A 14,721-nucleotide genomic window follows, 5' to 3' on the forward strand; every position below is an offset into this window, starting at 1 on the left:
CACTTCTTCATTTCTCACATAATCGGTCCAACTGATCTTCTCAATCCTTCTTCAACACCACATTTCGAAGCTTCCAGGTGTTTCTGATCTACTGCCCTAAGTGTCCAAGTTTCAGCCCCATACAAAGCCATGCTCCATGCCATGCTTCACTACTTTCTTCCTCAAAGTTAAGTCCATCCAGTCACTATATAGACTAGGTTGCTAACTTCAGGGAGCTGAGCCTTCTTGAGAAACCGCCAGTTATGCAGCTACTCAAGAACTTCCCAGCATTATAATGTTCACAAGAGCCCTCCACTGGTCCCTAACCTGTGAAAGATCAATCCACTCCATACCACCCCATCCTATCTAAGATCTATTATAACACTATCCACCCACCCACGTCTTGGTCTGCCTAGTGGTCTCTTAAAGTTTGCGCCATATCCTTAACATCGGATATAATGGTTATACGGACATGGCTCAAGTAGCGGCAGGGCAATGCAAGCCACAAGAACCTCATCTGTGAAATCACGGTGTGCTTCTTGAAGGTGAGGTTGGCAATGCAGTAGGGGGATCTTTTGAAGAGCCAATACATGTTGCTTTTCTTACCCTTTTGGAGCGTATGGTTTTAGGCTACGCTCAACTGCAGTAGAGAAGAATTCTCAACGAAGGTAAACGTGAACTACTGTATAAGGTGAGCCACACCAGAAGTCTGCGGTTCGAGCCTCACATACCCACTGGCGTCCTGCTGCCCTCAGTGGCGGACCGATGAACGCCACCTGTAACAAAAGTGTTTCTTAAAAGTAAGGGGAAACATTACCAGCTTCGGATGGATTCAGGATCGCAGCAGAGGTTTCTATTCGTAGTCTGTAAATTGTATAAAGAACCTGATGCGAAAGTTATTGACGTGGAGTCGAGACTGGGTAGGGCGGGACATCTAGCCAGAAAGGATGATGATGAACCGGCAAAATATTTGCCTTTGACAGGCAGGAAGGAAGATGAGGTCAAGGCTGATCAAACTCAGTACTGGGAAGAAAAAAAAATCCAGACGCACTAAAGATCAATAACTGGAGGCGGAAGGCGTTGGAGAGGGAGTTCTGGGAACGGTTGAGAGAAAAGGAGGCCAACACCAAAATCGGAATTATAGAGCCAGGAAGAGAGAGAAATGAAACAACTGAAAATTTTAGCTTGAGGACCACCATCATGCAGTACCCTCTGGTCTACAGTCTACAGTCTACATTTTAGTCATACAAACTACAGTTTTTTTTTTCAAACTGTCTGCATAAAACATAACTGCGGGTGCATTGCACTGCGAATAGGTGACCTTACAAAAGAAGTGTCCTGTGTGTTCAATGAGGTCTCTGAGGGATAATCGTTCATAGCAGTTTCTCTAACTGTCGATCGTGATCCCACATGGGTAGCGAAATCTTTAAGAATTATTTAAAATACACTTGTACCCAGGCACACTCTGGCGAAGTTAGTTAATGTAACATGTGTAGCTAGGCAACAGCTCGGTAAACGAACTTGCTAAGTAACACAGGCAACTACAGACTTCGGCTACTATGGTTTTGATACATGCAGTGTAACTTTAACTGACTGAAAGCCAATATCCACGGCAACGAACCGTTCAGAGCACAGTAACGGCTAAGAAAGCAATAACTCTACTGCTGAAAGAGGTGTCTTCTACACGGTTCGACGAAATATCATAACAGGAGCGTTTGCCAGACGAATTAATCCCGTCTGGAGGCGGGCAGATCCCGGCCCTCAAGTGGGATTTGTGGTGGACACAGTGGTGCTGGGCGGGTTTTCTCCGAGTACTTCGGTTTCCCCTGTCAATCTTCATTCCACCAAATTCTCCATCATCATAATCACCCGGGGCAGGTACAATAGGCCAATCAGTGGCCGCCGTGCCGAGTGGACCCAGCTGGACTCCACCCCCCACTAAACGAAAAAAAAAGTAAGTCAAGTTAGACTGTCCGATATATCTATTCATCTAATCAGAACCCATTAATTATCAGTCACGTAACCAGGTTACGTGACATTAAGATTTTCTACAGGTGTTTTCGGAAAAGACAACTGTAGCCGGGGTAACATCTTGCGAATATTTTCGTGACCATAGAGGGACATTGCATAGCTTACTGTAGATATACCTACCTACCACACGGCGCTACAGCCCTGGGTGAACCTTGGCCTCCTCTACAATCAGTTTCCACTTAATGTAGATGTAGAGAGGACATAAAACTATCTTGGTTTCTGCTATCACCGCACAGTCTCAGAGCGACATTAAGCAATGTGAAAAACTGTAATTTTTGCTAACTCCGCAAATTTATGTATTATTTTAGGGGGGGGGGTGGTCGCAGTGTTCCATCATCTGAGAACTTCTGGTTTATAGGTTCCACAGTCCAACACCACATTTCATGAAATTAGTAACAAATTTATATCTGCAAATTATGTTGATGCTGGTGGTGGCGTAACCTTAAAGGCGTTGCAAGTAGTATATTAGTTTTTTAACCCGTTGAGACGACGAGTTGCAGATGGAAAAGTAATATTAATTATAAGATATTCCAAATGGGGTCTCAGCGACTTCTCATTTCTCACTAATTGTCATGTTCTTCTGCCGCAAACACGAATTTATCCTGTTCAAGAAAGTAATTAGTATTCCTCATTTCATGTGTAGGCAGTAGAAGGTAAAGCTATTCCTGTAACAGGCTGTGGAGGCCTATACGGTTGTGAGACGTCGAGGCTCACAGATGGCGGTGAGGTTGACAGCCTTACGCGCCGGCCGCCTTTTACCTCCCAGGAAGATTGCTGGTACTCATTTCTGTTAGAGGTTAAATCGACCCCAGGGCCACAGTGCGGCTGTAAGAATTAGGTAAATTGAAAAAATGCAATGACCTCATGGGGAATCCAACCCGCGACATTCCGGCTTGTAGCACAGTACCTCAACCAAATGCGCTACTGCGTGCCCATGTTTACGCAGTGCATGTTTATAATCCAACCAAAAAGTGCAACTTACATCACGGGTTAGCGTGACAGGCTTGTTCGAAGATAACAATGATATGGGTCATAAAAGCATAGAGTATACTGCATGTAAGTAACCCCTTGGAGCTGAGTCCTTCTTCAAAAATCAACAAGAAATTCCAAGCATTCTATGGAACCCGAAGGTTCTTACCATGTTCACAAGAGACGTTCACTGAACTAATCGCTTACTTTCCTTTGATAAAATTATACAGAGTGTAGCTGAAAGGTGAGAACAAATTTTGGGCACGAGTGGCACACATCTAAGACACATTTTAATATTAGCCTCCCAACTACGTCCAGTTCTTACTGTTAGTCTCTTACTTCCTGGCTTTTCTACCAAAACCCTGCATACACGCCTTGTGTCTCTCACGCGTGCTAATCCTGCCCATTTAATCCTCTTCGATTCGATCATTCTATTAATATTTGGTGAACGGTACATATTCTGCAGCTCCTCATTATGCAATAGCCTTGTTCTCAAATAACTTCAGTCCACGTTCTTCCCTTAATGTAAGGAACCAAATTTCACAGTCATACAGAAACAGAAACAGCAGAAATGAGCTTTTTAAGGCGTGTCTGTGGATATGCACTTAGAGGCCATGCACGCAATACGGCAATAAAAGCTTCAGAAGCTAGAAACCAAGACTGTGAAAAAAAAAGAGTAGTATAATCACATTTTAAGAACGGGTTCTTCAATAAAACTAAAACGGTAAAGTTGTCCCTGTGCTTAATTAGTTACGCACCACGCCATGAAGGCGCATGGGGGAGTGGATGTATAGATCCACTTGTCTTGACCTCGGCACTAGTTGGAAGTGAGTGGTCAGCTCCACGCCACGGTCGCTTTACCCCCGGCACACACTGGATAGGATGTTGGGTGGACCCCAGAGACGGTCTGAACGACTTGGAGAAGAGAAAATTCTTGACCCTAAATGAATTCGAACTCCGACCCCTCGCTCATCCACCCTGTACCCTGTCGTTATACCGACTGCGCTATCCCGGCTCTTCAGTATTGATCCAAAATGTTACGATTACCAGCCCGGACGAAGAAACGTCGAACGACCGAGAATGCGATGGAAGGACAGTCTGGGATGGAACGGGTTAATAAAAAACACGACGATGACAAAACTCGACGACAGAGAATTATTTTTTTCAGGTCAAAACTTCTTTATAAATGCACTTGTAACTGTCCAAGATCAGCACTACTATCACACTACGGAGCTTGTTGGCTGTAGTGGTAACGGTTCTCACTTGTATCTGGGAGGCGCTTGGTTCAAATCTCGGCCGGGAAACCTACTACCTGACCTACGTTTATTTTTGTGGGATCTATCAGTCACTTCAGTTAAATGGCAGGTTACTGTACCCTATATTAAGCTACGATATCCCCATGCACCTTCTTCCATTTCATTATTCAATCATCCGACGCTACGTGGCTAAACTTACTCAACATAGAAGCCGCACATGATAGGCCCATTTTCAGGGGTCCGGGAGCTACAAACAGGCCTGGACTGTATGACACAGATGTTTAGGTAGATGCCTTCAAAGCAACACGTTTTTACCTTACTTTTCCTATTTTCAAACAATAAAAATATGCTCATGAGATCACCTTGCTGTCCGTGTGTCTGCGTGCGTATCCCCATATAGTTGCTAGGTAACGGCTCGGCAAACACGTCCCGGCGGCAACGAATACACACGGAACAATAGAAGAGTTCTTGTTTTATATGTGATCTGTCGTATCAAATGAAAGTAGATGAATAGTTTTCCCCCAGTAGAGGGGCAGTGACCAGTAGTAGTCAGATACACCCTCTCGTCGAAGAGGAGGTCCCATTTGAAAACACGTAAAAATCTTGGGGAAAAAATCTTGCCAGGAAACCAAGAGACACTGTGCTGGTGAGGGCCAAGAGCAATTCACCTTTCCAACCAGAACACACTGTTTTAATATAAAAATCATATTTGCAAACAAAGGACTGATTAATAGTGTTTCCGGCAGCCACAGTAAAGGTTCCAAACAGAAGCACGCGACCCACAGTTTGCTCACATGTGCTACATAGTCTGAGTTAACTGAAAGCGTTTGGCCGCGCCATAGCTCAAGTGGTTAGTCCCTAGCTTCCCACCGCGGCGGCCCGGGTTCGATCCCGGGGTCTGGTCAAGTGGGATATGTGGTGGTCAAAGTAGCGCTGGGGCAGATTTTTTCCGAGTACTTCGGTTTCCCCTGCCAATCTTCATTCCACCAATTGCTCCACAATCACCCTCACCTATCATCTGGGGCTGGTACAATAGGCCAGAAGTGGCGGCAGTGCAAGGGACTTAGTCCCACACCACTAGCAATAACAAATAACTGAAAGCATCATTAAGTAAAACTGCAAATAAATACGATACCTGCAGAAATACGCACACGTGGTCGCCAAGGGCGAGTTAACACGAACCGGTTATGAACAGCCTACTTTTCAGCATCGGTTTAGTCATCTGATATTTCGTAACTTCGAATGGCGTAACCCACTTATAATAAGTAATAATACCTAACTTCATGGAGCAGCCGACAGTCGTGCAGCTACTCAAGAACTTCCTAGCATTTTATGGAACACGAAAATGCATTACCGTGTCCACAAAATCACTCCACTGAGCCAGATCAATCCAGTCGATACTACCCCATCGTATCTCTCTATGATCCATTTTAATATTATCCACCTAACTACGTCTTTCTCGGTCTTCCTGGTGGTCTCTTTCCTTTTGCCCTTCCCATCAATATCTTATATGCGTTCCTCTTCGCCCTCACTACTGAGAATACGAGAGAATCCAGAAGACCGGAGGTGCAAGATGCAGACAACAGAAGCAGTTGAATGTGTGAATTGTTATAACCGAGTGTAATTGCTAGAGTGACGTCAAATAAACCCGGCACAGTTCCACCATTTTTGACCTCAGCACTAGAGTGAGATGAATGGTCAGCTTCAAGCCCCGGACGCTTTACTCCGGGAGAAAGAACTCCCGTTCACATTGGCGCCCCCAGAGCAGGCAAGTCTGGACGTTGCGGAGATGAGCAAAATCTCTCACCCTTGCTGGGAATCGAATCTCAGTTCTTTTGTCGTCCAGCCCATAGCCCACTGCTATACCACATGAGCTATTCCGGCTTGTAAACTGTAAAGGTATCATTGTTAAATGCGTAAACTCCACATGCACGTAAAAATAAGATATTCATTTGGAACTGAGGTTCTCACAGTGGTGATTTCAGAGTATGATCTTCAGCTTTTTACGCCGTGTAGTTCGGTATAAGCCTACAGACGTTTCGGAAGAACGTATCGCCTTCATCTTTACGATCGAAGAGTTAGCCAGTAGTTCATTAATTGCCATTAACAAATTGAACACTAAAAGTTCTGCAAAACCGACATGTTCTTTTTATATTCTACAGAAGTATAACATATACGGGTAATTTTCTCGAAGATTTATTACCATACACATATTAAGATTGCTGCCTCTTGGGATGTGACACCGTATACTTTGGTAGATCGTTTGGAGGAACCTTCTACCTCAATCTACCCTGAAGATGGAAACAGCAGGTTCCTCCGAAACGTTAGTAATGATCGACCAATCGACCAGACTACACGGCGTGACACCTCAGAAGACAGCAATATTCACTGTAATCACCACTGAGAACAGGGGCACATGGTAGTCTAGTTGGTTTAGGCGCTATGCTACAAGCAGGATTGAGGTCACTGAATTTTTTTTCAATTGACTTACTCCTTCCTGCCGCACTATGGCCCTGGGGTCGACTCAGCCTCTAACAGAAATGAGTACCAGGAATTAATTAAATAATTTTTCTGGAGAGTAAAGCGTGGCCGGCGCGTAAGGCTAACAACCTCACCGCCATCTGCGATCCGATTGTCTAGAAAATGTGGGAGTCTCGACGTTTCACAACCCTATGGGCCTTCACAGCCTGCTACACGGATAGCTTTACTTCCACTTACAATAGAAGCAGGTAGCTTGGCTATTTCGAAAGGGAGGAGGTGGGATTTTCCTGCATTCCATTGACCACCACAGCAGACAGTAGCATCAGAGGGTTGGTCTTGAGAGAAGTCTCTTCAGTTCGTGTGTTACTCTTTTCTTTAACAGTCTGCATCAAAAAAGTGTTCGTGTACTGAAAATGCCTAAGAAAAGTGCAACAGTAGATATTTAAAAAATCGATGGGTGTCGGGTAACAGTGACTATTCAGCAGACGGTGTCGTCGTGTACTGTCAAGTTTGCGCAAAGGAAGTAAAATGTGAAAAGAAATTTCAACTTGAACAACACTCAAGAACGACTGCACATATTGCGGCAAAGAAGGGGAAGAAGAACAGCAGACCACAACTACTACTTCTTACACAGGTCAAACCCAAGTCCTCTGTTAATACATTTTCAGCCGATCTTTGTAAGGCTTTAGTATGCAGCAAAATTCCATGGAATAAATTAAGCAATCCAGTTCTGCGAACATTTCTGGAGAAATATTGTGTATTTAAACAAATCCCAGATGAATCAACTCTTAGAAAAAATTATCTACCTTTCCTGTATGAATCTACTCTGGAGTCAATCCGTTCTGACATCGGAGGGAACTGTGTCTGGATATCGATGGATGAGACAACCGATTTATGTGGCCGATACGCAGCAAATTTCGTAGTTGGTAAGCTACATCCAGACGAACCCGGCAAACCTCCTCTTCTTGCTTGCAAAGTACTACAGAAAACCAACCATAGCACAATAGCAAGATTTGTAAACGATTCTCTGCGACTACTATGGCCATCTGAAATTGAGAATAATTGTTGTAAGGTGTGTGTATTACTCACAGATGGAGCTTCCTATATGTTGGAAGCAGCAAAGGCCTTACAAGTATTTTATCCAAATCTTATACATGTAACATGCTTAGCGCACGGATTTCACCACATTGCAGAAAAAATACGCGCACAGTTTACAGTTGTTAACGATTTAATTGCAAGTGGAAAAAAACTGTTTCTGAAAGCACCAGCTCGTGTCCAGTTCTACAAAGATTGCCTACATCAGGTTCATCTGCCACCTGAACCTGTCCTAACTAGGTGGGGGACATGGTTATCCGCAGTTTCATTTTATCAGGAGAATTTCAATCAAGTAAAAGAAGTGGTTACAAAACTTGAAGATGAGTATGCATGTGTCCGTGAAGCAAAAGTGGTGTTTGGATGTGATACTGTTTATCAAGATGTGAATTCTATCAATGCACATTTTTCTACAGTTTCAAAAGCCACTGAGAGCTTAGAATCTTGTGGTACACTCCTTCACGACTCACTTCAACTTGTTCAGAAAGCAACTTGTTCACTGAATTCCGCTCCAGGCGAAATTGGAGAGAAGATTAAATATAAGTTAGAAAAGGTGTTGAAATCGAACCAAGGAGTAAAAAAGATTCAGGCAATTAGTCAATATTTGAGTGGAATTAGGGTATCTTTGCCAGATGAATGTTCCGAACCTTCGGCGCCAGTGTATAAATACTGTCCAATCACGTCACTTGATGTAGAAAGATCATTCTCAGTCAATAAACTCATTTTGACGGACAACAGGCGCAGTTTGTCTCCAGAAAACACAGAAAGACTTCTAGTTGCCTATTGTGATGCTACTTTCTGCAGTGAATGCTACATGTAAATAGGCGAGTCTGAATAAAGTGACCTGTTTCTTAAGTGCATATTGTTTTATTTTTGGTGCATATTTTCCTGCTTTTTAACACATATTTTAAGTGTTTTTAGCGCATAAAGGTCCGGGCCCTAGTTATTACTGGGTGTAGGAAATTAGACGAAGTTGGAGTGGACTTAAATTGTGTAACGTTCATTTCAAATTTCGTGAAAACTGAACGGTTTAAAAACTGACAGGAGGAACATAGAGACCATATAATTCCATGTTTTTCTTATAAAAAGAAAGTTGGTACGTAAAGAGAATGAAGTAGATATTATCTACATACACAGACCAATTAACAACATAACTACTCTAGCAGCGTGGAAGAACCTACAGCCAAAGGCGCATACATAACAAAACTGACAGTAAGGCCACATCAACATCATTACGAACTGCACAAATACACACGCGTAATACCCAGGCCGCAAAAGGAACGCCGCGCGAATAAATCAAAAAAGAGAGAGACACTCAAGCAATTATCTTTTAAACGAATGGACGACGAACACAATAGAAAATATTGGGATGTTAATCAATTTTAATTAAGGTTAATTTAAGCGGCCTCCGTAGTCTAGAGGTAACGTTCCCACCTCATGACTCGTGGTACGCGGGTTCAAACCCGGCGGAGGTCGTCGAATTTTTAAGGGCGGAAAATTTCAGGGAACAAGTCCTCCGGGAGGGACTTTAAGCCGTGGGTCCCGTGTCGTAGCTTTACGGCACGTAAAAGAACCTCATATCTCCAAAGGAGGTCACTGAGCCAAATTAACGGACGTTTCCCGCCCAACAGCAGTCTCTAATACCTCTGGTAGATGGGGGANTAGAGGCCGAACTCGCTGGCTCGGTCGGGACTGATGGTACGCACCAATATCGGTAGGGTATAGAGACTGGACCAATACTGGTCTAAGTGCATGGGGAAACCCACCCTCTCCAATAACTAACTAATTAAGGTTAATTTATTTTAATTACGAAATATCGCGTTCAAACGCGAAACATAATTTTGACACAACATTGCAACAATTTTAGCAAGACAGACAAAACCTGATGATGGTCGTATACTGCCGAAATATGTTGTGAGGAAGAAGTGTGACCATATAATAAGTTCGCATTTAAAGGCGCGTCCACATTACTCGTGCTCGTCGGGAGACTCGTCTGGATTTTACTTGTGCTCGTAAATCTTCGTCCACACTACTTTAGTTGCTCGCCAGGCTTCGGCGCGTGAGGATCCGTATATTTACGCGTAGTGTGTATAGGCTGTAGTCGTATTTTAATTTATTGGCTACAGTTTTTAAATTAAAAATTTTAAATTTTCTTGTCTCGTGACTTGTCATATCGTCCACATTACTCGCGAGCATAGCGAATCACACGAGCACCAGTAATGTGGACGCGCCTTAAGACGGACAATGTACGCAGGGAAGTAAAAAATTATCCGCACTCTTGTCTTTCCAATTTATATACACAAAAGTAGGGGTTGAACAAGTACGTCATTTTTCTACATAGTCTCTTTCCTTTTCGATGCACTTGGTCCAGCGGTCCACAAGCTTGCGTATTCCCTCCAAGAAGGTTTCGGTTGGTCGCGCAACCATCTCCTTCCTTGTTGATGCACTTGGCCCAGCGGTCCACAAGCCTGCGTATTCCCTCCAAGAAGAAGGGTTTCGGTTGGTCGCGCAACCATCTCCTTCCTTGCTGATGCACTTGGCCCAGCGGTCCACAAGCTTGCGTATTCCCTCGAAGAAGAAGGTTTCGGTTGGTTATGCAACCATTTATGCACCGCTTCCCGCACTTCTTTGTCCGTAGAAAATCGACGACCACGTAAAGCATCTTTGAGCGGTCCAAAGAGATGATAGTCGGAAGGGGCGAGATCTGGGCGCTCTAGGAAGGGTGTTCCAGCACCTCGAAACCCAAATGGTTAATGACTTCAACGGTCTGGCCAGCCATGTGTGGGCATGCACTGTCATGCAACAACAACACTTTCTTTGACAATAGGCCTCGGCGTTTGGTGCGAATTGTTGGCCAGCAAATCCCTGTATCTTGCACTGTTGATCGTACACCCTTTTTCCAGGTGGTCTTCCAGTATAGGCCCTTTTGAGTCTAAAAAAACGGTTAGCATCACCTTTCCCACAGAAGATTGAGTCTTGAATTTATTGTCCGGCCACTTTTAAACTTCTCGATCCACTCATACACACTTCTACGCGGTAGAGCACTGTCCCCGTATTGTGTTGAAACCCTAACACACTTTCCAACCAGAGACATCGGATCACTGTTCTTTGTTCCTCCTTGGTGCACACTGCTAGCGGGGCGGCCATGTTTCCACTGTCACAGCATCAATCAAAATGACGCGATCATGGTTAAACTTCGATCACGTGACCACAATAGTACCAACTCTAAGCAAGCATGCGCAGAAGGAAGCGTGACAAACCTAAAGATGTGTTATGGCGAAAGTGCGGATAATTTCAGACTTTCCCTCGTATGTGTACAAATGTGAGTGCGGAGTGACACTTGAAATACAGAGAAGCAGCGAAGACGTTGGCCGCAACTCACATTCTGTCAAAGTTACTCTCGTCAGGATGAGAACAGTGTTGGTGCACGAGAAAGGTCGCTTTTTGATCGTCTGAAATCGAAATAACTAGTTGTCACTACTATTTAGCAGCGCTATACCGACTGCCAAGATTACTTAATCTCGATATCAAGGGTGTGGCCGAAGGGGAAACAGGTATTCTGACGTACAATGGAGAATGGTTGTGGCTTGTCGAATTAATTAGGTAGAGTCCGTACATTATCACCAACGTTTCGGAGGAACCTGCTGTCCCTATCTGCGTAGCATGTTTTATTTTTCTCTGAAAGTTAGTTCCCAAAGTCAGGGTCAGCTTATCTTTACGACTGGCGGTTTAATGCCTAGCAGTTCGTCTTGGCGACAAGCCACTTGAGACTCACGACCAGTAATTTTTTTTTTCGGCTGAAAACTTGCTTTAATACTCCTTACTGCTGGTTTCGCTAGCGCAGTCATTCTCAGGTCGGAGTCCCGTGGGACCCATGATCACATTTTACTGTCTCAGATTCGAGACTCTCCCAACCTCGAGGGCCAGGTCCCCGTATTTATACGTATCCCCCCGGAATAGGGTGGCCCGTTTATATCCCAAGGCACCGGATTCTCTTTTCGTCGCCTCATACGACTCGCAGGGTTACGGTGGAGGTGTCACATCTCGATGCGTACCGCTGTGTAAGCCTCGAATCACACATCAATATGGGTAGGCCTATGCTGGTCCCTGATTCGAAGTTCACAAGGGGATGTCCGTGAGGAGTACAGTCTTCTGGGTTGTAACGCTGTGTAGCTCGGAGAGAGACTTCACTTCCTTCTTCAGTGTCGAAGAAGCTAGCAGAAGCAGGCGGCAATTTAAGCTCTCCCCGAACAACAGGGCCTTCTTACAAGCCAGAAAATCGTAACTCTTTATGTTGGAACTGGTTCAGCTCTGCAACTTATACTCAGCAAAGTCCTCAAAGTAACATAGAGCACGAGAATGCTCAAAACTCATTAGTCACTATTTAAGGTTTATGTAGGTCCATTAACGGACTATTCGGTTAGAAGTAAACGTTAAAGGTAAAGCTATCACTGTAACAGGCCGTGGAGGCCCATAGGGTTGCGAGACGTCGAGGCTCCCACATTTTCTAGACAACCGGCTCACAGATGGAAGTAAGGTTGTCAGCCTTACGCGCCGGCCGCACTTTATCCCCAGGAAGATTCCTGGTTCTCATTTCTGTTAGAGGCTGAGTCGACCCCTAAGCCAAAGCGCGGCTGGAAGGATTAGGTCAATTGCCAAATGCAATGATCTCGTCGGAATTTGAATCCGTGACCTTCCGACTTGTAGTAGAGTGCCCCAACCAATTACGCTACTGCGTGGCCCCGACAATAAACGTTAGGTAACATAAAGTTGTCCCTGTGCTAAGCGTCACGCCATGCAAAAGTATGATGGAGTGGAGGTATAGCTCCACACATTATCTTCGGCAAAAGACGGAGGAAAGTAAGCTTTACGCCCAGCCGGCTTTAACCTCGGGGAAAGAACCCCCGGTATTCACTGTATACGAGTGTGGGTGGGAACCAGGGTCGATCTGGACGCTGCGACGAGAAAAATCTCGGCTCCTGCATAAGTGGAAGCCCGCACCTAACCACTATACTGATTAAGCTATCCCGAGATAGTAGAGTTATCTGCGTCATTTAATCAAGCATTCACTGAAGAATTATCTAACAAAATACTTAGCTCTCAAAGAAGAATACTTTACACGATTAAGATCTTACGGTATGTTACGCAGTGTGGCTTCCCACCTCGGCGGCCCGGGTTCGATCCTGGGTCTGGTCAAGTGGGATTTGTGGTGGGCAAAGTGGAGCTGGGGCGGGGTTTCTCCGAGTACTTCGGGTTCCCCTGCCAATCTTCATTCCACCAAATTCTCCATCATCATAACCACCCGGGGCAGGTACAATAGGCCAATCAGTGGCCGCCGTGCCGAGTGGACCAAGCTGGACTCCACCCCCCACTAAGCGAATTCAAAAAAATAATTAATTAATGTTACGCAGTGTAGTTTGTAAATAGGTACCAAAGTTTCAGAGCAACTTGTTGACTTCATCATCTACCCTAATGATGGCAGTCGCAGGTTCCTCCGAACTGCTGACACCCATAATTGAAATTACATGTATCCCAGAACAACTATCTTCAAATTCGTCGTCGTGAGATTTCACATTATCTCCTCAATATTATCAACACGACGCATCAGTTGCGATACAATTACAAAGTCATATCAAAGTAGTAATTCTGTACTGCATTTCAGTCCTTCTCTACGCAACGCTCTGATGATTTTAAGCTGTGTTATGTTCACAGTCATTCACAGTGTAACTGCATACCTGTGGCCACTACACCGGCCCATGTTCCATGCTCACGCTGTCGTGGCAGTTGTCAGCAGAGTGTAACTTTGTAGGGTTTCAGTTCTCGCATTATGAAGGGTTCTGCCTTTTAGGATATAACGCCATGTGGTATTCTGAATGCAAACTGACGTTTCGGATGAACATGTCACCTTAATCTCAGGGTCGAAGAATAGGCCAAGCAAGAAGCAGGTAGCAAGCAGGGGTATTTCATGAGGGTTTCTTCCTTGGTTTGTTCTTCGACCCTGAAGATAGACACATATTTTTCCGAAACGTCTGTTGACTTTCAGTGTACTACATGTCGTGATATCTCAGAAGACAGAACTCATTTGTGTTCAAATCTGTTTCTCTTATAAAAAGGTAAGACAAAGCAATCCCTGTAACAGTCCGTGGAGGCACATATGCTTGTGAGCTGTCGAGGCTCCCACATTTTCTAGACAATCGACTCACAGAAGGCGGTGGTAAGGTTCTCAGCTTTACGCGCCGGCAGCCCTTTAACGCCAAGGAAGATTCTTGGTTTTCATTTCTGTTCGAGGCTGAGTCGACCCCAGGGCCATAGTGCGGCTGAAAGGATTATGTCAATTGAAAAATCTAATGACTCATCGAGAATCGACACAGCAACCTTCCAGCTTGTATCATAGTGCCTCAACCAAATACGCTACCGCGTGCTCCGGAAGTTATTAGTACGAAATGTAATATAACAAATGAGGAGCCTTTCAGGTGAATTCTCAACGGTTGATAACACTAGTGAAGGCTTAGAGTAAGGCGGCCCATACACGTACGAGTCTGGCTCGCGAGGAGCCGGGCTCGCATTAATTTCACCACACACGTATGTGCGCGGCGACCCACACACGGACGAGTTTGGTTCATTGGAACGCGAACCGAGTCGGACTCGCGAACCAGACGCGTACGTGTATGGGCCCCCTAAGACTGGTTGAGGGGTCATCTTTATGCTCAGATCGCGTGGACACAATGGGCGGGTGCCTTGTAACCTTCTGCTCTTTAACATTCACACATGCAACTACACCAGCTGTCATCCAATATTTCTCTCCAGCTTGTCCGAACAAGAATCCCTCATGCTGGACTAAAGTTTTCGACGAAAATGATTATGAAGGGGAATATCTTCTGGAATTTGGCGCCTTGTAGTCAGGTAGTAGTTA

The 14,721-nt window shown here is 44.8% G+C and overlaps 1 protein-coding gene across 4 annotated transcripts in view; it reads right to left on the minus strand.

The window, feature by feature from the left end:
* LOC111875297 (ecotropic viral integration site 5 ortholog) overlaps window positions 1-14,721 on the minus strand; it is a 118,875-nt gene that overhangs the window by 64,927 nt on the left and 39,227 nt on the right. For all 4 annotated transcript variants that reach the window (XM_023871415.2, XM_023871420.2, XM_023871419.2 and 1 more), the window contains exon 2: window positions 586-755. The gene's annotated coding sequence lies outside the window, so the exon portion shown is untranslated. The remainder of the gene's footprint in view (window positions 1-585; window positions 756-14,721) is intronic.

The sequence above is a fragment of the Cryptotermes secundus genome, unplaced genomic scaffold (genome assembly GCF_002891405.2).
Source record: "Cryptotermes secundus unplaced genomic scaffold, Csec_1.0 scaffold1406, whole genome shotgun sequence".
Lineage (NCBI taxonomy): Eukaryota > Metazoa > Arthropoda > Insecta > Blattodea > Kalotermitidae > Cryptotermes > Cryptotermes secundus.